At 43.0% G+C, this 21957-nt stretch overlaps 1 protein-coding gene across 1 annotated transcript in view; it reads right to left on the bottom strand.

The window, feature by feature from the left end:
- The window catches only part of FHIT (fragile histidine triad diadenosine triphosphatase), a 516263-nt gene that overhangs the window by 83348 nt on the left and 410958 nt on the right, over positions 1 to 21957 (bottom strand). The window lies entirely within an intron of this gene.

Raw genomic sequence — 21957 nt, 5'->3', positions numbered from 1 at the left:
ACTGAGAATAATTCTTCAGGGAAAAATACCCCAACACCTCAGTGAGGAGAGGCAGCAAATAATCTGAGTGATAGATCACATTTATGCACCTTCAGATCTTTTTAGATGGTGCCTAAATCCTTTAAAAAAAATGACTGAAAATCAGAAACTGCACCAAATGGTTTGCAAAGAATTTAGATAGCTTGCAACTGATTCAATTTGATGAGGTAGAAATCAGCTGAAACTCCTGCACCTCATGGAAACATTCTCAAAACATGGCTTAACTCTATATTGAAATATGAAATCAAAAAAGGTTTTCTTAGGCTATTTGTAAGAAAATTCAAACACACCTATATTGTGTTAGCTTCTATCCATAATAACATTTGCTCAGTGAATAAAATGAAAACACAAGGATGTTTCAGTTAATGAAATATTCCAAATACCACACTATTTTTTTTCCTCAGCTTTACCCTAGAGAAACTGAATATGTGATTTCTTATTCTTATCATTATCCACAGCTTTCAGTCTATTCAGACTAGAGATGAGGGTGAATCTTGAGGGTCAGAAACTGTGTTTTTGAGTAATATATCAGTGATAGTGTTCTGATAGTGTATTATACTAATATATCATAAGAGCAAAAGTGCTCCTGTGATGTATTAGTGCAATGTATCATCTGAACATCACTGCTGGTATGATGTATTACTCAAAATCACAAAGCAACTTTAAAGACAGTCTTCAGTAGCCCTAGGCCTGAAATTTCACTTTTGGACAGACCTTCAAGAGAAATAAAAGTGTAGATTAAAGTTTGCAGGGGTACTGTAAAATTTCACTACTGTCACACACCTGTTGTTCTCATTAGATTTTAAATTTATTCATAAGGATAGAGCCAGTTCATCTGCCAGTCAGTTCCCTTCTCTTCTGCTACAAGGAACGATAGTTTTGCTACAAGTATCAATTTGCAGGAATTTCTCTTGATGATACATATAAAACCTAACATCAGCTATCAACAACCACATTCCCCAGAAATTTGGCCACCTTTAAGCATAATTTTTATCTCTGGTGCAGAATGCTCCAGGACATGCACAGGAGAAGATCCATGTATACCCGTGACAGAGGATTTGGAATATCAGAAAACACGCAGGGATGAGTCCAAAGCTCAGAGCAGAGATGCTGCACTGCAGATGCACAGACCAGCACAGCAGGTAGTGAATGAGCCTAATGTGATCTTCTACCCAAAATGGGCTCTTATGATCAGTGTGGAAAATAAAAAAAGAATAAAAAGTGTTTATGACAGCATATGGGCCACTTGGCATCGGTGGGGATGTTCTCAGGGGTTAGTCACCTTTACTACAGGCATTATGTTCTCACACACTGCCAGGCTGCACAGCAGAATCCATCAACTGTATCACAACACAAATGAATATTCCCAAGGTTTGAAGTAACAACAATCAATTTAAAAGAGAGTAATTTTTCCCAGTCATCCATTTTTGGTTTGATTTTTTGGGGGTTTTTTGGTTGTTTTTTTTTTTTTGTTTTTTTTTTTTTTGTTTTTTTTAATTCTGTGTATGGGAAAGAAATAAATATCTGGATTCTCCTCACTGTTTGTATATCAGAAACAAACAGGATCAGCAGCAGTGTCTCATATATTTCCCCTCTATTCAGTTTTACCAAGAAATACAAGCAGTGCAGAGCTGTGGCTACCATGCAGTCAGAAACACCGAACAGGAGATTTCACACCTTCTCCAATCTGCCTTTCAGCTTCTGCCCTTCTCTACTCTGAGTGGCTGATACTTTGATTCATTAGGAGATCTTTAATTGATCATTTTACTCCTCAGTACTATTTGTTACTGCTAAAGCCTCAATTCACCAAGGCACTTAAGCACCAGCTCCATTTCCAACCTGTGCATTGCTTCAGTGGGAATATTCACATCCCAAATGTTTTGTTTATGTCTCAGTGTTTTCCATCCACTGCTGGCTATAGAGAGGTCTCCCTAAATGGCAGTAGCAAAAATAACTTCAAGGTGCCCACAAATGAAAGTTGTTTCCTTTCATTTGTTTTTCCAAGCAAAACAAAAACCTGCACATCCAAAAAAAACCATTTGCAATTGACTGAAATACGTCGGATACAAACAAAACACTGGAATGCCTTTTTTTTTTTTTAAGCCAAACAAATAGATTTAGGCAAACCTTCCATCAAAACACTGCTGGAACAGAAAACATCTAAAATTGACCAAAACTGTCAAAATAAAGCATTTTAATTTTTTTCCCCAGTTATTGTGGGGAGCCTCATGCCTGGTGGGTGGCAGACAGCCCCATCACATTCCAGCAGGCTGTAATCACTCACTGTTGACGGCATTTCATTTTTTTTCCTAAAAAAATTGCTTTCCCCTCATTTTGCATGATTTTGATTAATAAGCAAGGAAAGCAACACACAACAGCCAAGACATTTACATTAATGGACCAATCAATATCACCCACATCAGGGCAGGAAAATGCAGGCACACACTTGCATTGCTTATCTCCATCCCCTGCTCCTCAGGCACTGATGGAAGAAGCAGGACACTGCCAGGCTGGGTGTGACAATAGTGACAATGTGAGGATGCAACAGAAATCTCCAGGTGTGGTGGACTGTGTGAGTTAAAGATGCCTGAACCTTGCTAGTTGCTTCTGAAACCAGGGGCAAGATTTCCAGTCAGGGATATTTAGAACAGCAGTAGCTGGAAGGAGGCTGTGGGAGCTGGATTTTATAGGACCTTCAAAATTAAAATTATTAGACTGACATTCTTCTACGGTAGGGACTGCAGCTCTCCCTGCTTTGCAATGTAAATAAAATCTCAGTTTGAGAAACTTCTAATGGTGAGTGTTTACAGGTGATGCAAAATCACTCACAAGAGAAGTTTCTTCAAGGCCTTTATACAGAATGACAAGAGCATCAGAAAATTTACTGCAAGTAACAGATCTGTAGCACCATGGGGAACTAATGAGCCAGAGCCAGTGTGAGATGCCTCTGGCCTCCCACTACAGCAAGAGGATGCTCTGAGGAGCTCCATGGCTCCAATCAGGACCATGGGAGCACAGAGCTGCTCATGGGCACTCATCCCACACTGCCAAAGTCTGGCTGCATCACAGGCATTTGTGGGATTACACCACTAAAGCTGCTCTCCAGTGAACCAGGGCTGCAAAACGCCCAGAAAGTCTCAGCCAAAAGACCTGGAGCTTGTGTTGTTGGAGGAACAAGCATTCAGGTCAGGTAAGTTTTACTTGAGCACTCAAGGCCATGCAGGAAGCAATGTAACTGGTAACAGCTGGTTTTATACACTGAATTATGGTCAAATAACCAATGTGTCGCCACTGCATGTGATTTAAAGTGAAAACACCAGACAAAAATAGACAGTGAAAGAGATTTCCCAGGTAGACCAGAATAGTGAAGAGCAGATGACCCTGCCACTCACCACTGGGGAGGACATGGGCATTGCCTGCAATAACTCACAGACATTATGTTGTTTTCACTCAGCTGCTGTGCTGGTTAGCAGAGCAACAGAGCTCAGCTTCCAGTTGAAATGGAGATAATAATCTTCACATGAGCTGCTCAGCACCCAGGGTCTATCAGCAATAGATGTTCTTACAGCATGAACACATAAAAGCTTGCAAAGGGTCATACAACCTTGAGAATGAGGGGCTGCTCCCCCCACATCTGCAAAAGCAGAGCATGGCTGACCTGTGCCTTCCTGCAGCAAAACCAGATGCTTTCAGCAGCTTCATCCTTCCCCTTGTTACTTTTCATTTTTTCTGCATCAAAGCTTGGCAGCTGTGGGTTTCCACGGTCTCAGGGTGCAGCAGGACAGGAAAAGCTGTGACCTGCTATGGCTGTGGCCAGGCAGGAGGAAGGGCTGGAGGGGAATCAGCAGCTCCAGGCAGCAAGAGCAGCTGGCCAGGAGACATTGAGCAGCCACTTCACTGGAAAAAGGGATGGTGGCTCTCAGGTAAGACCTCACTTGCTGCAAAGTGCCCTGTCCATTACGGAGACAGGGGCTTCCTATGGGAGGCTGTGATAATGCTTCTTCTAAACTACCAGATTAACTGTAGAAATTCCAAACTAATAACCATTCTCCAAGTGAGACTGTTAGTGGGTGATAAAGAAAATCAGCCATAATACAGAGATAGCCACATGAAAAATAGGGCAATTTTGTCCTCTCTGTAAACTGGGCTTCCATGGAGCCCTTGTTTGCTATTCTTGATTAACTGCTCAATTGTCCCTGTTACAAAGTTATTCCATGGAAAGCTCTGCCTGTATATCCTCAGCTCATTAGCAGGAAGCTCTCCCTCTGCTGCCCCTGAAAATCCAGCCACAGGCACACCTGGTACCATTGCTCTTTCTAGGCACTGAAAGCTCACTCCCAGGGCCCTTGACCTGTAAGTCCTGGCAGAGACATCTTTGTGGGAAAACAGTCTCTATTCAGTGAGTATTTATGAGTTCTTGATGATTTTCCAAGTCCTGAATTGGTTTAAGATGGAGAAACAAATTTAAAAAAATTTTAAAAAGTCCTATCCAACATTAGGGAAATAGTTTTGGACAACTAAACCACTCAATTTTAACAGCCTTTAAAATTATTGCCTGCATTAGTGTTTTTTCTCTCATTTAGGAGTTCTAAATTAGTCAAAGACAGACCACTTTAAAGGAGCTAATTTTTATAAAATAATAAAACATGACAGGAAACTGCTTGAAACCATTCCTTTCCTACAAAACCGCCCCATTTCTAGGAATCAGTGCTTTCCTTTCCAGCTTTGCTGAAGCCTTGAGCACGAGGCTGCACAGGTGCAGGCCCCTGGCATCTCCTCCCCAGCTGGCAGCTCTGCAGTGCTGGGGGTGAGGATTGCTCCAAATCCAGGGGGGCTGCATGGCCTGACACACCCCTGTGGCACCCCTGGCTCTGGTTTATTTAAACACAAACCTGAGGTTTGCTTTTCTGCTGTTGTGAGGAGCATAAGGACGTGGTACAGATGGAAAGGAGTGGCACAGACTGCCAGGCTGGAGAGCAGGATGTGCAGGGGAGCAGACTGATGCTTGCAAGGGAAGGACAGGGAAATCCATGCCTGTCTCAAAGCCCAGGAGAGCAGCAGGGGAAACAGCAGAGACAGATGTGAGGATGGACTGGAAGAGCCACTGGAAAACAGGGAGGGTTGAAGCTGTTGATAGAATGAAGGCAGTGGTCAAAATTTTGTGAATCAAAAATGTTGTACAGAAAGAGACTGCAAAGAAAGAAAACAGAAACTGGAACAAGCCTTGGGAGAGAAGGTCACAGAGGGTGTCCACGTGCTACCAAGCTGGAGAGTGAGGGCCCTTTGTGTAAATCTGCATCACATTGTGCAGTACACACATCCTTAGGAGGAAAAATAAAGCTTTGCAATAATCCCCACCAACACTTACACCATGGATTTGCCTCTGGAAGAGTAATTATCCAGACACTTTCTCAGCACAGAAAACAGGTACTTTGGAAAGCAACAAAATTAAGAGAATTTGCAAATGTGTCAGAAGCCAAACCGAGTGGGGGACTTGCAGCAGGGTACATCTTCAAACATGTAGGTTCAGAATGTGCACATTCAGCATTCTCAATAAATAATGCATATGTCAACTGCTATGAAGTTTAAAGAAACGAGCTGTGGGTGAGCTAGAAAAGGGATGTAGACCTCATGAAAACAAGCACAGGAAGATTTATTTAACCCACTTGATATCTGGAGTTAAAACTTCCATGGCTAAAGGCAGCTTTAGCAGTTGCAAGAACCCTCCCCTTCAGCCCCAAACCCAAGAAAACTGGCACAATAATGAGGGTAATAAGCCTGCTTGTTGGAAGTGGCGATCCCAACGTACATCTCTCTGAACATCTCTTAAGAGATCCTCTGAAAGGCAGCAAAGGAATAAAATAATTGGAAATAAAGGTCGACTGATTCTTTGAACTTGTACTTCCTGACCTCTAAGCTGCTCTGCAAGTCTAGGAAAGAGGGTCCATGCATGGTGGTGGGAGGGTCAGGCCAAGGACCATCAACTGCCTTTACTCATTGTCCATCCCCTCTACAGCACTGACCCGGGCAGATCTGCAGGCGTAGCAACCACTACTCTGCAAAAACAACCCAAAACCCTGGCAGCCCCCAGCGTTTTTTACAGATGGGAATGATCAGAAGAGGTGCCTCTGAAGTTACTTTAGAAGGTGGCACATATTCAGGGGTAGCTGGAGAGCACCTGCCTTGAGGCCCTGTGCCTTCCTTCAGGGTCACTTTGCCCAGGTATTTTTGTGCAAATTTGGCATTGCTGAGATGCAAATGAAAGCACAACTGCATTTCCTCCATCTCTGATCTTTACTTAAGTCTTGATAAATGCATATTGTTTGAATACTTGTAATATCTATAATTAGGGTTCTTTAATTTATGTTTCAATAAAATGTTCTATTATAAACATTTACTGCTCTGTGAATAAACATTTAAATGAAGCTCCTAATGGGGGTTACATGTTTCGAAGCAGTTCATGGCTTTGCTGAAGTCTCTGCCTATACTTAATGAGAGTCATTTCCATAATCTGTGCATTATAGCTTAAGCCTCCCTTTAGGAATATTTTACAAAGTAAAATTGTGTGAAATATTATCAACTAAAAGAGAAAATGCTAAGAGGATTATCAAATTGTCCTGTTAAAGGGACAGCACAAACTTTCATTTTCCCCTTGAGATGCCAACACTGTAATTATATAAAATGTGCTTACTAATCACCACACCGGTGTGTTTTTACTGGGTTTTTCCCTCAGAGACCCAGGCTAAATTAAAAGGATAGGAGACCCCTTAAAGGGCTGATATGAAGGACAACATAAAGCTAATTCACTTTCTGATATTAATAAGAGGAAGGACCAAATTCCCCAGGCAAATCTTGGAGATGTAAAGCAACATCCAGCTCAGTCAGGGCAGGCTGAGTGCTGCACAAAGCTGAGCACAGCTGCTCCCACCACGGGGCCCTGCAGCTCCACAATTAACACCCAGGGTCTCATCCCCATTTTGCTGAAACTTCCACCCATTTTCTCTCTGACTCCAGTAATAGCAGGACTCAGCCTCCCACGTGAGATATAAAGCACACTAGGTCAAGGGAAAGATTATTGTTGGAATACAGAGGGTTTTCAATTCTCTGGAGTCTCTGCAAGAATACAAACACCTGTAAGGTATTTCTTCCATATGTCTGAGTACATTTGAGGAGAGCATAAAACTGAAATATATCTTCTCTGCTCTAGCAGGGAATAAGAGCATTATAGCAGCAATGGCCCACTCCCCCTTTAATGCAGGGAGTGGGGGAGAGGAAGAGAAAATAAAACAGCAATGTATGTGACAGGGGGAAGACAAGACTTACATGCCAGTTATTCTGAGAGGGAAATCATTATCTCTAATTTTTGTGGCTATTTTGTGGTCCCTTTAGACAACTGCTGCAATCTCTTCTAGGATGATGACAAGGTTCCTGCAGAATGAAAATACTGTCTCTGTCTCCTCTTTCATTATTTAAAGATGTGTATTGAGTTTGTGCAGCCAGGTTTTGGTAGCAGGGGGCCACAGGGGTGGATTCTGTGAGAAGCTGCCAGAAGCTTCCCCCATGTCCAGTGGAGCCAATTCCTGCAGCTCCAGGATGGATCCACCCCTGGCCAAGGCTGAGCCCATCAACAAGAAGGGTGAGGCCTCTGGGAAATAAGATTTGAGGAGGGGGAAAAAAGCCCTGTGCAAAAGCAAGTACAGCCAGAGAGAAAAGTGAGATGCAAGAAAAACAGCCCTGCAGACACCACAGGAGGGGTGTGAGCAGCAGCAGAAGCAGCAGGAGCTGCTGCAGCCCCTGGTGCAAAACATGGAGAGGGAGCTGTGCCCCTGCAGCCCATGGGGGATCACAGTGGGACAGGAGATGCCCAAAGAAGGCTGAGATCCCATGGGAAGCCCATGGTGGTGCAGGTTTTCTGGTCTCCTGTGGGAGGGAATCCCACACTGGAGCAGGGGAGCAGAGTCCTGAAGAGTCCTGCCCCTGTGGGGGAAAGGAGCAGCAGACACAAGTAGGATGTATTTACCACAGCCCCCATTCCCCATCCTCTTGTGCCACAGGAAGGGAAAATCAGGAGTGCAGTCGAGCCCAAGAAGAAGGGAGGGGTAGAGAGAAGGCGGGTTTAAGATTTGGTTTTATTTTTCATTACCCTACTGTGATTTGATTGGTAATAAATTACATTAATTTCCCCAAGGCAGGTCTGTTTTGCTGATGACAGTAAATGGTGATTGATCTCTGCCCATCCTTATCTCCACCTACAAGCCTTTTGATGCATTTTCTCCCCCCTGTCCAGTTGAGGAAAGGGATTGACAGAGTGGGTACCTGGTGTCCAGCCAGGGCCAGCCCACCACAAGATGGAAGAGAGGTGCTGCTGCCCTGAGAAAGAAATGGCTTCTGATGATGGCAATGTGACCAAGTTCATAAGTTTCTGTGGAGGATGAAATGCATTCCAGCCATGCTGCCTCTCATCACAGAAACCATCAGTGCTAAAGGAGATTTCCAAAGCTCTGTGTCAGTACTATATACCCTTAAGAATACATTTCCCAGGAACTAGCAAATATCTTAGTGCATACCTGTAGCACTCACTCGACTGTATTTAGTTCTTTATAATATTAAAATTATATATAGCAGCTATGGGTTCCAAAACATGGGCTATTTCCCTGTTTTATTGCCAAATGTGCACATTCATCACTAAGGTTTAGCTGCTTCAGTTAAACCTTTTAAATGTAAATTATTTTCTGTTATAAAAAGCTGATTGTGGGAGTTTTAGTATTTCAAAGATGGTAATTTATGTGACTGGAACAAAATAAAACATTCAACAGAAACAGAATTTTACTTGATCAGAAACACTTTTATGTTTCAGTATAGTTTTCTTTTCATATTTTTCTCCTGCAGCAATGGCCTCTGTCTTTCAATTAGCTTGAAACATAAGATCTTACATAAAACCATAATTTAATGCTATTTGCATATGCCTAATTCCACAACTTCTTTGCCTCTCATTTAAAGTATTTTTAAGGTGTCATGAACCAATGCCTGAAACCCCTTGTGCAACCACTCAGGTGTTCACCCCTCAACAGTCCATGGAAGCCTCTGGGACCATGGAGAATGGAGCAGTCTCCAAAAACCCCTCAGCATTAGGTCTCCTCCTTTGTCACCTCAACCATTTCAATGACAGTTGAAAATGAAGAAAGCAGATTTTCAGCCTGTAGTTTATGACTGCAGGTCAATCCCATTTTTCTTTGACTTACTTCCCTCACTCAGTGTTGAATTTGGGATACAAAAAAGCCTCCTTGAAAATCATCAGACTTCATAGGGCACCTAGAATATCACCCAAAGGGGACTGAAATCCCTGCAACAACTCCTCAGTTCCTGTTGGATCAGGCTTTGCACAACACTGTGCTAGCAGCACTGACACCTTTGAAGATTCTGACAACAGCCTTTAGAGACCAATATCTTCCCCCAGGCTACCAGTGCAAAAGTACTGTCCTTGACTTCCCAAATAACTAAGATTTTTCTCACCATCTTTCATAATATCCAGCCGTGTTTCAGTTCTTTTTCTGCTCAAGCCAGTGATAACACACTTATTAACTTCAGCTGAAGTCCTTCCTGGTTTGACTAAATCTGGCAAACAGATGGGCTAATAATGGCAAAGGTTATACAATAGTATGTCCACAGACTTCACCAAACCTCACCAATGGAGTGCAAATAAAATGCACTCCATTGCCTTTATTCACTGTGTATGATTTTCAAGTTAGTTTAGAAAATGTACCAATAGCCCTCTCTCAAACATTTTATTAACTTCTTAGGGTACTTTTCTAAGCCCTTGTGTGGCAGGCAACATTTGCACAGCTCTCACCTAGGTGTGGTGAATGGCTGCAAGGCCATCACTGATAAACACCCAGAAATGCATCTTCCATTGAGCACCTGCTAAAACAAGAACTTGATTTTAACTTGGATTAACTTGGAACCTGGATTTTAACTTACCAGTTTAATTAGAGAAATGTATTATTGATTCAATCTTTCTTCATATTCATGAGCTGGCTAGAGAGAAGAGTGAACTGTTCTGCTCAGTACACTTTCACCTTAATAAACATGAATTACCCTAATTGGGACAGAAGTTATTTCAAAATTGTTTAAATCCACAGATTCCTTTCAACAGGGAACTTTGGTGGATTTGTAACACAGGCTGGTGTTTGCCAGGAGGCCGGCTGAAACCACCAGACTTGCTGTCCTGGAGACTTTTCAACAGACACTTTGTCCAAATGGACTTTGACTGTGACAAGCAGGGCCATATGGGCAGGGGGGAGCAGAGGTGAACAGTCTGTGATTAGTCCCTAAGTCATTTAACCTTCAGAATTACCATTCCACACACTCTGCCACCCAACAGGAGGCTGTACAAGCAGGTAAAAAGATAGATGTCTATTCTTAATGACTGTTTAGGAGACTGCTGAGCTCTGGTCTGTGCCCATGTTGGTTCAGTTCATTAATGTAATTAACCAACAATCAATCTTTTTAAATTAGTTACACAAAAACAGCTACAGCCAGATCAGCTGGCATGAAAGGTAGGTCACGGTCCATTTCTGCACGGTTTAACATCCACACTGGAACAGAAGACAGGGCATGGAAGCATCAGAAACTGGAGCCAAATTCCTCTGAAGCCCCGCAACTTAATTAAAGCGTGAAAAACTTGCGCATCTGCCTTGGTCTTGTTTGCATGGCCTTCTGTGCTTGCAGCTCAACACCTTGATGATAGAGAAACTGCTCAGAAAACAAGAGGGAGGGAAAGAGGACGGAAGGAAACGGAAGGAAACGGAAGGAAACGGAAGGAAACGGAAGGAAACGGAAGGAAACGGAAGGAAACGGAAGGAAACGGAAGGAAACGGAAGGAAACGGAAGGAAACGGAAGGAAACGGAAGGAAACGGAAGGAAACGGAAGGAAACGGAAGGAAACGGAAGGAAACGGAAGGAAACGGAAGGAAACGGAAGGAAACATTTAGTAATGAAGGAATTGAAATAAATTTAAACACTCTAACTTTATGTAGAACTTGTAACTGTACTTTAACAACAGTCTCGTGATTGACCAGTGGCTGTTCACAGAATAAAATGAAAACAGAAGGAGCTGCAGTCACCATTATTGTCTGTTCCCTTTCCACAAACTAGGAAAAGACTAGCAGAGCAACCTGGATTTTCACTGAGTACAAAGGTGACCTGTGAGGGGTTACAGCACAGCTCCACCACCAGCCTCGAATGCTGATCTGCTGCCCTGGGATCAGAGCTGCGAGCAGCCTGGAACTCGGGCTCACAACCTGCCTCCTTTCCCTGTTCTCAGGGTGCTGGGAAGGGATTTGGTTGGCCCAAAGCCGGTGAGTTCTCCAGGAGCGAGGGCCGCGGGTTGCTGAGGTGACCGAGCCCGGCCCCTCCGGCGCTCCCAGCCCGGCGCTGTGGGGCTCGGTGCAGCAGCAGCACTGCAGGGTTTGCCTCGGACTGCACAGAGCTGCCATTGCACAGACGTGCCCTGCCTGCACCATCTGAGGTCTGGGCTCGGGAGGTGCTGCCCAGGACCCCCGGGCTGTGCTGCCAGGCCGAGGAGCGGCCCCAGGCCCCTCACAGTAACGGGGCTCGGCCTGGCGGCTCCAGAGCAGCTGCGAGCTCGGTATGGACGCGCTGTCAGCCCGGTTTGACACTAATCGACAATTCCTTTCCCAACCCTTTAAGCTGAACCTGAACTAAACTGCTTTCAGTTTCCCCAAAAGGCCAACTTTGCAACTTCGCCGTATGTTTGTCCATTAAGAGAGCATCTGGCTTCTTTTAATCCCTTGCACTAACGGAGTTGATCCGATTGCTGCCTCCGGAGACACGGCAACGCAGGCGCTGCTGCTGAATGACTGCCATGAAACCGCGATCTTCCTCCGAAATCCACCATGAAACGGGTGGGCAAGAGGCTCCCTGAGATGCAGGAGAGCAAAGCAGTGCCTGGGCTGGGAGCCTGCACACGGCTGGGTGTCAGAACCCAGGAAAATCCTCTGGCTGCCCTGGAGGGCTCAAGCCCCTGCCCTTGGGGCTCAGAGACCTTGGCACAGAGCCCAAGCCCCCTGTGCCTTTGATTTAGCCCTTGGAAAAAACAATTACCAACCTTTATATGAAGAATTACAAGTCAAGAGAGTTTAAGTAGAATAATAGTTTGTAACGGGGTGAAAAATAGATTTTTGAAGTTTTTAGAATGAGGGCTCAGGGTCCCAAGATGGAGGAATTTGGGCATGCCCTGTCCTTTTTCCTTCTTCTTCCTAGCCTCCATCTTCTGGGTGATGTTGGCATTTTTAGATTGGTTTAGAGAAGAAATTCACTGTCTAACATAGGTGGTAGGTATTGGAAAGTTGTTGTAAATATTGTACACATATTTTTTAGTATAAAAAGACAACACCACCCCAAGGATGGGCAGTGTGCCTCAACCCGACCTGCCAGACAGACCTCAATGGGTCAGAGAGAGAATTCTATAGATAAGAAACAATAAACAACCTTGAGAACAAGAATAGAAGAGTTCTGACTCCTCCTTTGACTGTCAGGCTGGGAAAAGAGACTTTCTAACATATCTCGGGGTCACTCTGACCAGCAGAGATTCTGAGAGCTGAGCACTTTGCTCAGCTCCTTCCCTGTGCTTTGCCGGAGCAGCGTTTGAAGGCGGCAGGATCAGACCCACAGCCTGCCCTTGGGTGAAGTGTGAAACACTCACCCGCCTTTCACTTCTGTGAAATCAGGCAACTCGGCTGGTGCAGCAGAAAAGGACTGGGAATTGGGGCAGATGGGGAAGGATGCCTGCTCAAGTTTCATTATGAAAGCTGTGCGTAAATTAGCATGACTGGAGGGGGAAAAAAAGGCAATTCTAGGAGACCAAGGAGGAATATGCAACCTGTCACTTTACACTCCCCACCCTCTGCAGTGTTTCTGCCAGAAAACCACCAGAGCAGGTGCCTCCGGAAATGAAACTGAGGAGACGTAAGTGAATTTAAAACTAATAACAGCAACAAACTTTAATGAAACTCTCTCTGACTAGCTAGAGCTGCTTTTCTCATATAGGATTTTCTGGAGCTTTCATAACTCTGCACTCAAAAATCATTCTCAGAAGTTGCAGGCAGCATATTATCACTTTGTGCCTCTGTGAACACAAATGCACCTTTTCTGCAGCACACGTATAACAGCAAAATGTCAGGAGCCCATCACAGCAAACTCTTGATTCATTACCAGAGCGATCTCTATTTTCTTGGCATATATGCAATTCTATGTCATTGCTCTAAGATATAAATGCTGCTAATTATATTTTGGCTGCTTCTGTAGCTGAAAGACCAGGTTGCAAGAGCTGGGGGAGTGGAGATCTTACCCCAGTAAAGCTCCCAGCTTGGTCTGGATCTGCCTCATCCCACACGCTGAGCAGGCAGCCTGAGCTATCCATGGTTTTTAGTATCCAACATTGCTGCCAGAGTCAAAAGCAAGCTGCAATGCACAAGGAATACAAAATAGGGACCTAGAGGGCAGGCAAAACTTTCATAAATTCAGTTCATCTACCAACATCGAAAGAATTAGTAATCAGAGAAAGAAAGCTACAGAAGTGTTAACATTAATTCTACTCTGCTACAAGCCACGTGGTTAACACCATGACACCTTACCATTTACTGAGGGAGAGCTATTTATTTATGTAACCTATAGCTCACATTTAAATAATTAGTCTGCCTGATAAATTTTAGAACTTGCAATCTGTGTGCCACGTTTGCATAAGCACAGCATATTTAATGCAGGTACCATTGTTTAACACCTCCAGAATCACATTAAAGAGCTCCATGTAATTAGCAGAGTTGGGCACTCCAACTTTCAGGCCAGTTACACATTAAAAAAAAAGGTGCTAGTTGTACAGTGTGGAGCTGCTGCTCCAGAAATGTAGTCTGCACTCCTAACAAGGGATGTTCAGAGAGCAATATGTGCTGCCTGGGAATAAGCAAATCAGGTCAGCTAAGACTGGACTTGATCCAAAGCTCCCCTCAAACCTTCTGTTATCTCTGAGAGTCTGAAGCTCCCCAGATCAGTCTGCAGTCTTGGGTTTTCTCTCAGCTCACCAGGAGCAAAAGCCTGAATTTTAGAGGTGCCAACTACTTGTTCCTCTCTCCAGCATCAGCAGCTCAATGCTTCCCTGCAGCCAGGTGCCAGAACAGCACCTGCAGACAGGCATTTTTACATGAGGGCACATTTCTAGAAGGTGAAGGGTAATGCTCCTGGGGTGCTGCTCTGCATGCAGCAGTTCTGACTCTCTGATAAGTAGCAGCAGCTACAGAGAGAAACTCCTAATGAGCTCTATTTACTCCTCAGCAGAACAGTCCCTGCTTCCAGGACGTGCATCAGGGATAGGCTCGGTCTTTATTGCTATTATCTTCTTATAGTCAAGTAAGCAAAACCCCAGTTGTGTGAATCATATCATGGCAGTCTCTTGGCATCTCAGCAGATTAAGAATGCAATAAATACAAAACCTCACAGTTCAGGCTGTAAACATAACAATAACACTGAATTTTAGCTTCAGATATAGACACTGGACAAACCTGAAGTGAAAGCCATGCTCACGGAGAGTGGATGCCATTCCTACTACATAGGAATTTGCTAAACAACATGAACAGAACTAGCCTCTATGTTAGAAGTTAGAGTGTGCAAAGTGACAACTAGCAAGCAAAGTGATATTCTGAAACTCAAATCACAAATCAAGAAATTAGAAATGCTCACTTAAGAGCTTTCCCTTGGGCATCTAACCTGAAAAGAAAGCAAAAATGCATTGGTTTATTTGCTTCTTAGGTAGCCATTGCTCTTAAGCCAGATCATCACACATCCAAATTTAAAGCCAAGTTTCTAAATTCACTCAGCAATGAGGAGCAACTGACATCAATGTCTTGTCAGATTTTCAAAGCACTTCAATGTTCAGCACACTTCAAAGAAATTAGCCACCTGCATTATTGCAAATCAGTTCTGAAAACCTTGTTTCATCTGTGTTAAGCTCTCATGAAAACTTCTACCTATATGTTTTATTCCAAATGGTGTTTAGGCACTTCAGAAGCTGTTCTTTGAATATTTTAGAGACCCGTCAAGGCCCTTTTCACAGGGTATTATTTTCTAGTTCAATCTATCCAAAATTGTAAAGAAACTGGGATCAATCCCACTGTGTCTATTTATCAAAAATCTTCTATCATCACAGGACCTTCATCTCAGATAAGTAAAATGAAGACAAGCTTCAAGTTAAAAATAGCATTACACAGACTCCTCTGTTGGTAACTCAGCTGCTGGGAACATTTACCTCTGTATTGTTCCAAACTGAGTTGAGCAAGCAAGCCTCCTCTTGCTACTGCTGGAGAGAGGGAGAAAGACCAGATATTAAGAGAATCTTGATAACTCTGGGAAAAGAAGTTGTTCTTGGGTGATAAGAAGGTATTTTCCAATGAGAACTGCCACAAGCAACTCTTAGCAGGAGGTGTGGGAAAGCAGCACATGGTATATCCAGGGACATAGAATACTCTTGTATTGGTAGAAGGAGAGCATAAGAAGATGAAGACAGGGATGAACTATTCCATATTCTTAGTCATGAGAAAGGAAGAGGTCCATATTTGCAAACCCAAGGAAAGAAGGTGCCTTTGGGGAAGCACCACACAAAACATGGCCAGGGAAAAAGAAGGACCTTCTTTCTCCACAAAGAAAATAAAAAGTGCAATGAATTAAGTTACACCAAAATCCTCATCTAGCAAGAATTTTAAGGGAATGCTTTCCCCCCAAATTTTAATGGGGAAAAACCAGTTTAATAACTTGAAAACAACTTAAAGAAATTCTCTCCCCCATTTCTATGAGGAAAGAAACTCTCAATTTTGTACTTCTCCAAGCATGGAACCAGATCCTTGTCCCCTCCACAAGAGGGAAAAGCTGGGGAGATAATAGGACAGGCAGATCTCTTCTTTGCCTCTTTAGAGAGGTTTTTCACCCAGAGAAGCAGGGACTGCCCTGCCAAGGTAGGAGGACATGGAGAGAGGGGCTGATGCTGGGATGGCAGCAGGATAATGAGCAAGGCTGAGACCATCCAAGCAGGGGCAGTGAAACTGCGAAGTCCAGCAAGGAGGAGCATCTCAATGTCACAAATCCTTCTCGTTTCAAATCAAAGCAAGAATAAAAATAATGGAGCAGGCTGGGAAATCATCCTTTGTAATCTGCAGCTCACAAAAACCAACCACCCAAAGGGGTATTCCAAAGCAGCTCCTGAAGCTGTTTGACAAAACCCCTCAATTTCTGAAATGCTAATCAGGGCAGAATTAGCTGATCAGGGAAATGCCACCACAGATGAGGACAGGAGGCCAGCAGCAGATTACAGGTTTAAATAGACTTGTTAACATCTGCTTAGGGTAAACTATAATTAAGAAATCTCCTTTCCTTGTTTGGGGGTTTGAGAGTTTTGTTTGTTTGGGGTTTTGTCTCCGCTAGTTTTCTGCCTTTCCAGTTCTGACAATGAATTTCCTATCAGGACTCTGGGGAAGCAGAGCAGACTTTCAGCATTCACAATCAGCAGAAGCAGAAGATCATGGCAATGGAAAGGCATTTGATTCCCAGAGTTGTTGCATTCTTTCAGAAGCTTTTCATCTTATGAATACAAATCTCTAAAAAACTCTCTTTACCAGTGGATTTACTTCTTTGGGCAGTTGCACCACTACACCTAAATTTGAACAAGCAAACTGTTGTCCATACTCCTTCTGCCACTTCACTCAGTTAAAAAATCAGTTAAAGAAATCAATTCTTTCCATGTGTACAGTTAGAAGCAGGTGTTCAAACCACACAACCCTCAATTGATCACTTTTTCCCTTCAAAACTATGGAGTAAGTCAAAACTTATGAGTAGGATACAAGTCTTCATAGTGTCCAAATACATTTCAAAGGGAAGGCTTAGAAAGACAGATGTTTTTTTGACCAGAGGACATGCATTATTGATAGCCAGAAAGCACATCTTGGAGGGATAGTGGCTGATGACAGAAAAACAGGCCACAGGTTCCCCCAGACAATGTAAACTAGTATTTGTTTTTGGCAGGTAAATGTAGACCTCTCTAAGCAATTTTTAGGGGCCTACTTTGTTTTTAGACTGCTAAACCCAGTAGGTGATTTCAGCACAAGGAGTGGGATGGAGCTTTTCACAGGGAGCAGCTTGCTGGGACAGGAGGACATTATATACAAATATCTAAACATAAATTCCAGCCTTTTCCCTCCACTGAAAGGAAAGCAGAACTCCAAAGGGTAGAGAAAAAACATATGATCCAGAGTAATACTATGGGACTCAGTGATTAAATTGGACTGGCCAAAGTGAGGTATCTGAGTCTAAATTTAGCTCTCTAAATGATCTGGTTTGATTTTCCAAGGTGATGAATGCCTCCAGCTCCTGTCGACTTCAGGTGCCCACATTTGAAATGTTTGGCCTTTAGTCTTCATCTTGAACTAATTGAAGGATTTAACATTTCAAAGCTAAGGGGTTTTATCCAATCCAAAGTGCCATAAAGCTGCAGTTCCCAGGCATGGGAGATATGACACACGAACAACTCAAAGGCAAAGCAAGAGAGGAAAGATGATTATTCCCCAAAGTGCATACACTTGAAAGACAGGCTAATGAGTTCTTAAATGACATCATTTAATCCCAGTGCTTCTCAAATACAATGCTGGAGTTTTCCCAGCCTCAGTCATTACAGACCGCAGAAGGAAATTTTGACTTTGCTTCCCCTGCCTGTTGAAACACTGCAAAAATGTGTTGCTCAGTTAAGTTCTCCCTGAGCTGCATAATGGATGAAATTAGCCAAAACCAGCCCTGCATCACAGCTAGGCAAGAAAGCCAAAAGGATCCTTTCCTCCCAAAGAGCAGAGACACATTTTCACAGAGATCCAGAGCCCACCAACACTGGAACAGAGACCTGTACAAGAGCATTTCCAGGGGTTACAACATGCTTAGAACACCTCCAGAGAGGGAAAACTGGTGTACATGATCCTGCAGAGGATTAGGTCCTTGAGGTGCTCACACCAGGGATGAGCAGAATTTAAAGAAAGCCTTGTGAGCCATTGGGCATCCAGTTCAACAGCTGCAGGGCAGAGGTTTTCACCAGGGGCTGTTCCAAGGAGACTCGGCCTACCATGATCCACACTGGCTTTGAACCAGCTTCACGTTGGAAAATTAAATTTTCATCAGTCTATATGATGATAATTATGCATCTATACTGCATTGCTATCAGTTAAAGCATTAATCAAAAGCAAGAACAATGAAAATACTGTTTCAAGAAAGGTGTGGTATCATGCAAGGTTCAAGAGAGTTCTAACAGCAGACTGAGGTTAAGTGAGGCTTTCTGTGATTTGGTCCTTGCTCTGTCTGGTAGAGACACTTCAGAAAGCACAGCAAATTGTACATGAGGCTGCTTTATTTAAGGATAAATCCATGGATAAGGTAATCAGACAGCAGTTTATAGAAGTGAGCCTATCCTTCTCTCTGCCACAATTTTGCACCACTGGGAAAGTCACCTCAGCCAGAACATCTCACTGTTGGTCACCTTCTGGGCACCCACATGAAACGCACTGGACTGGTCTGCAGAAACCCTGAGCAATGACAAGTTTAACTTTAGTCTCTAAGAGCCATAAGCTGAATCTGTCATTTAGGTTGCTAAGTATGCAAAAGAAATCAAGCTCTAAAGCTAAGTTGTCACCCAAAGAGAATGAGCATTACTTAAAGTATAAAATATGTGTATTAATGCTTCAGAGCCATTCAGATACTCTGCTGAGAGGCTCTGTGAGAAAGCTCAGAGGACATTAATAACCTTGTATTCAGGGCAGAGTTTGGATGGCATCTGGAACTTCACTGAACGATGCAGATAAAAATAAACACTTGATCTTGTCCACCCTGAGCACAGAATAAAGTAGCAGCTTGTGATCAAGTCTTTAAGACTGTATCACATTCATCTTCCAAATTAAAGCTACACATACAGCCTTAATTTGCCTTTTCCTAATCCTTCAGAGTTTAATTTTACAGTTCTAACTTCCTTTAAACATAGTAGTTTTTGCACATCAGTAATAATTCACCCATCTCTGGCAAGAGTGATTTACATCCAGTATACTAGCACAGTAAATCCTAATGGAATGATCCCATGAATCATAACATAGCATTACATTTAATTGCTATATTCATTAAATAAGGACATGGGATCTTTTTAAAATTAGAAATTTTGAGGTGCTATCAAGTAAGATTAAACTAATGAGATAAGATTTAATAGAATGTGTAAGTTGTGTAAATAAGATTTTATGCTGTGCTCGATTCTAGCTCAATTTTAATTTGATTTAGGACATCAACATCAAACTTTCAGCCTTCAGATTTGTTTCAGTTAATCTCATGCTAGCTTTAAGAAGTTGCGTCTAATAACGATTGCATTGATATTATATTGATTTCTTTTCCTGTTACACATTTTCTGAGCAACATCACAGAAATGATGGGCAGGATTTGTTTAGTTGCTTACGATGGAGGGCTTATATGTAGAGCACAGGATTAATTTTGCAGAGATGTTTCTGAGGCATGTAATTGCAATTCTCACCTGTGTGCAAAGCTGCTCTAGATCAAGGCTCCTCTGGTGACAGCAAGAGTATAGAGAGAAAAGGTGGCTGCTGGTGCACATCTGCACAAAATAACCTCTTTGTTTCTTACCTCTCTAAAACAGTGCTAATAAACACGTGCAATTAGTGAGGGGAACTCCAACAAGCACCATTTCAACAGCCCTGACAAGCCTCTCTTTTCTGAAAGCTCAACAGCTGTCCACCCTCTGTGAAAAACTGTTTTTAAAAAATGACCAGAAAGGAGAACACAGAAGCAGGGTGTTTCCATTACTTAGGGAGTTCTAACAGGCCGTTGAAATTAGACCTGAGTTACATGGACAAACAGTGCAACTGCAGAACACAGGAGCACCTGAGCAGCACAAAAACAAACAGTGCAAGCTGAGCAGCCCATTTGGGCAAGACACAGAAAAACAGGGGGTCTCTGGAAAAGGGACTTGAAATGTGTCTGGAAAAGGGACTTGCAAAAAGCCAAGTGGGAACAATCTTTGGCTGAATCCCTTTTGTAGTTGCAGGCAGAGACACTTGACACAGAACTTCAGAGGCATTAAACAAATGTTATCTCCAAGTCTGATGCACCAAGAAGGCATCAAACAGCAGCAAGAATCACAACTGAAAACACTCTCAAGATCATCACCAGCACAATGGGAGCAGAACAGCACCATAAAGAGAAATAAATAGACAGTTTTGTAACTGAAATCAAAGCTGTATAGTTTGTTTTATGCTGATTTAGATTTTTGTAATTCATGTCAGAGAAAGGATGTGGCTTTTAGTAATGCTGAGCAATTGAAAGCAAGCTCAAGGACATATTCCTACTAAATCTCACTTGTTTATACACTCCTTGCAGGCACAGACGGGCCTGCTGTCTTTGTAATGCAAAATTTACTTTAGCACTTCCTGAGCTTTTTCACAGTGTTGAAATTGCACACTCAGATACAGACATTTGTAATTTCAGTAGATCCATCTGCACTTCTTAAGGACTGTTACCCAGTGCTCTCCACTTTTGATCCAACTATGCCATCTGTAAAGAGAAACAATCAAACAAACCAACCAAACCCTAATATTTTTCAATTTTCTGCCTTATTTATGTATCTTCAAAACATGAATGTGAAATCTGGACAAATCCAAGGGCTGTAATACTGCTTCTTCCCCTGCATTCCTGGCATAGTACTGGCAGAGAGGTAGAAGGTATTGGAGGAAATCTGAATGCTGATTAAAGTTTCCTCTCTTGCCTAATATATGTAGAACCATAACACATACACTCTGTTACCCTAGCTTATCAACCCACTTACAGAAAACAAGCCTTAGAAAATGCTTCTAGATTAGAAAGGAGAAAATACCTCCTGTCAATCAGGACTAGAAAACCCCTCATCCTCCAGCTTTAGGTCCGTCTACAGCTTTTGAAGAATACAGGAGCTCTCTGTCTGTCCAGACAGTGGGATGCAAGCCAGGGTAGATCCAAGCACCAGGACCACAATCCAGAGACAACCCAGCCCAGGGTTCCAGGTTCATTAACTGGGGTTCACCATTGGGGCCAGCACAGCCTCAGGGCTTCTGGACCAGTGCTGCCCTGTATCCCCCTGAGCTGCAGCTCAGGCAGAGTCCCAGGTATGTTTTTTTTTTTTTTCCAGTAGAAGAAGCTCTTAATAAAATGGAAACTTTTTGCATTTATACATAACTCACCTCTTATGTGATGATGTCACCTTATTGCAGGGGATCCATGCTGTTGTCTCCTTATCACAAAGGTTTCACACCTTCCTGGTGTTTCTCATGGGCATCTCCTCAGAGCACTCTTTCTTCTTCACAAAGCAACCAACTGACTCCAGTTCCCTTCTCACCCCGCCACCCCACTCTTTTATAGCATCTTCGTCTCACAGCTTACAGCTGTGGACTGTTAAAGTCAGGCCTGTTCCTAATCTTTGCTAATTGGCCCAGCTGCAACTCCTTAGGGGTAAGATTACTGTCTACACTATCTTTATTTCCTTATATTCTATCCCCCTACAATGTGAAGCTCCTCTAGATAACAGCATGTGGAGAACACAGGCAATGAGATTTTTTGGCAGCCTCTCTGCCATACAGAGTTATCTTGTCATGGAAGAGATGCACATGCTTGTGATAAGAGTACACAGAAGGTCATACTGGTATTGAAGGTTTGATAAGTCCCACAGTGCAGAGGTGTCACTTGGTTGCACCATAAAACAAACTCATTTTTGTCTGCTAAACAGAAATTTACTTCTGTGAGACATTTCAATAGAACTCATGGTCACAGGATTCCCTTATTGTTGGTTAC

This window comes from Melozone crissalis, unplaced genomic scaffold (genome assembly GCF_028551555.1).
Source record: "Melozone crissalis strain CALT ecotype California unplaced genomic scaffold, PUWL_Pcris_2 ptg000029l_1, whole genome shotgun sequence".
NCBI lineage: Eukaryota > Metazoa > Chordata > Aves > Passeriformes > Passerellidae > Melozone > Melozone crissalis.
This window is presented reverse-complemented; position numbering and strand designations above follow the sequence as displayed.